The sequence below is a fragment of the Sturnira hondurensis genome, unplaced genomic scaffold, assembly GCF_014824575.4.
Source record: "Sturnira hondurensis isolate 20B ecotype Veracruz unplaced genomic scaffold, ASM1482457v3 Scaffold0008640, whole genome shotgun sequence".
Classification (NCBI taxonomy): Eukaryota; Metazoa; Chordata; class Mammalia; order Chiroptera; family Phyllostomidae; genus Sturnira; species Sturnira hondurensis.
In genome coordinates, this window is record NW_028081271.1 from 19,388,251 (window position 1) to 19,390,650 (window position 2,400).

Sequence of the window (2,400 nt, forward strand, 5' to 3'; positions counted from 1 at the left end):
AAGTATTTGATGTTTTTAATATTATTATAAACAGTATCATGATATGTTTTCATTTTTTAAAAACCTTTTATAATTTGTAAAACATCTCTGGTCCTAAGAGGAGCCCATCAGTCACAAAACCCAGTGGTGTTTGGTCGTTCTCTCTACTTCTCTCTCTTCCTCTCTTTTTCTCTAGCATACACACCACTCAGTGAGGTCCTTCGGGCCTACCGGGAGCAAGAAAGAGGTCTCCTTTAAGAACACAAAGAAATTAGCATTTGAAAATGGGCTCTATTAAATTCTTAACCTAGAGCCCTAGTTCCCCCCAGTTTCTCTCTGTTTTTTAAATCTCAAGCTTCTTTTTATTTACTTTATTGAGCTATAATTTACACAACATAGAATTCACCATTTTAAAATGTGCAATTCAATGGTCTTTAGTATCTCACTATATCGTGCAATCATCACCACTGTATCATTCCAGGACGTTTCCATTACAAGAAAAAGAAACCCCATGCTTATTAGCAATCAGTCCCAATTCCTCTTCCCCCACCCCCCACTTGCCACTAATCTGCTTTCTGTCTCTATAGCTTTGCCTGTTCAAAACATTTCCTGTGAATGGAATATATGTGGCTTTTTGTGTCTGGCTTTTATTACTTATCCTAAAGTTTTCAACGTTCATCCAGGTTGTAGCATGGAACAGAACTTCATTTGTTTTTATGGCAATTCCTCAGTTTTAACCCAGGAAAGGAGAGAAAATTGGTTCATAGGAAACCTGGAAAATAAGAAAAGTAGAAAAAAAGTTTTTAAAAGTCACATATTCCACCTTGGAAAAATAACAACTGTGATCATTTCAGTGTATGTTTTCCAATACTTTTTCTGTGTACACATTAAATGCAGTTGGCATTATACTGTGTACAAAATATATACAATTGTATGTCCTATTTCCCCCACATTTTCTCATTTTATTAGACAATTTCATTTACTTAATTTCCACTGGTTGCTTAATTTCATTACGAGAATGTAAACTGGTATTTTTAAGCATCTCCCTATTACCGAACTTAATACTATAACACTTACATGACATCTTTGTGCATAAAACACTGTCCACATTTAGCCCTGGCAGAGTAGCGCAGTTGGTTAAAGCATTGTCCCAATACACCAAGGCTGCCGGTTTGATCCTGGTCAGGGCACACGCAGGAATCAACCAATGAATGCATAAACGGGTGGAACAAAAACTCTCTCTCTCTCCCCCATCCTCTCTCTCTCTAAAACTCAATTACAAAACACTGTACATATTTAGATTTATTTTCTTAACAGATTTCCTTAGGATATAGTCTGGAAAATGGGTTGAAAGCTGTGAACATTCTTAATGTTTATTATCCATCACGACAAATATCACTCCCTCAATAATATACTGGAAAAGCTATTTCACCCAACCTTTACCAACATCATACATTTTTATATGTGTTAATCTGATAGACTGAGTGGTAATTTCTGTGTTTATGCAACTGCAAAACAGTGTAACTTGCATTTCTTTGATGTCTAGCAAGGTTTAATATTTTCATGTGTGTCAATCAATTATTTTGTTTTACGTGTGAACTATTCATTTGTAGCCTTTTTTTAACTTCTCTGTTGGGGTCTTAGTGCTTTTTTACTAATTTACAAATACCCTTATGTAGACATTGACCCCTTTTATAGCTTCTGATAATCTACTTTTTCCTCCCTTTTTGTCATTTACTTTTAATTTGGTCACTAATGTCTTATTTCTGTATAGACAGAAAGGTTCTTCACGGGAGGAAGAGGTGGCATTTTCCACTGCTCTAAGCCTAGGTCTCCTTTCCTTTGGATATCAGATAAATATTTGCTTTATCTGATCCTTTTTCACCTAGCCTGTTTTGGCTGGAATTTTTATTATTTTATGCTTCAATCTCTCTGAAATTTATATTAGTATATGATGTGGTATAATGATACCTTTTACTTTTTTCCACAAAATTCTTTTTTAAAGATTTTATTTATTCATTTTTAGAAAGAGGGGAAGAGAAGGAGAATGAGAGAGTTATCAATGCGTGGTTGCCTCTTGCATGCCCGGTACTAGGGACCTGGCCCACAACCCAGGCATGTGCCCTGACTGGGAATCGAACTGGCAACCCTTTGATTTGCAGCCCATGCTCAATCCACTGAGATGCACCAGCCAGGGCTACAAAGTTCTAGTTAAATATTAAAACATATTTTATTGAATAACCTTACCCTCCACTTATTGGATTTATGTTCATTTTAATTGTATAATAAATTCTTATATATATAGACAGGGTCTGTTTGAGACATCTAGCCTTCCTGAGTGATTCTAACCATCTGATTACATAAGATTGAGTCAACCTATTTCTGTACATTTCAAGAAAAGAACATATATAACGTGGAAAG

At 35.4% G+C, this 2,400-nt stretch overlaps 1 long non-coding RNA gene across 1 annotated transcript; it reads right to left on the minus strand.

Annotated features, from left to right (window-relative positions):
* Positions 1-642: 642 nt before the first annotated feature.
* LOC118993006 (uncharacterized) lies at positions 643-1,122 on the minus strand. The gene is made up of 2 exons (XR_005067762.1): positions 1,057-1,122; positions 643-751 (listed from the first exon to the last, which is right to left on the minus strand). It is a non-coding gene; the product is annotated as an uncharacterized LOC118993006 (long non-coding RNA).
* Positions 1,123-2,400: the final 1,278 nt, after the last annotated feature.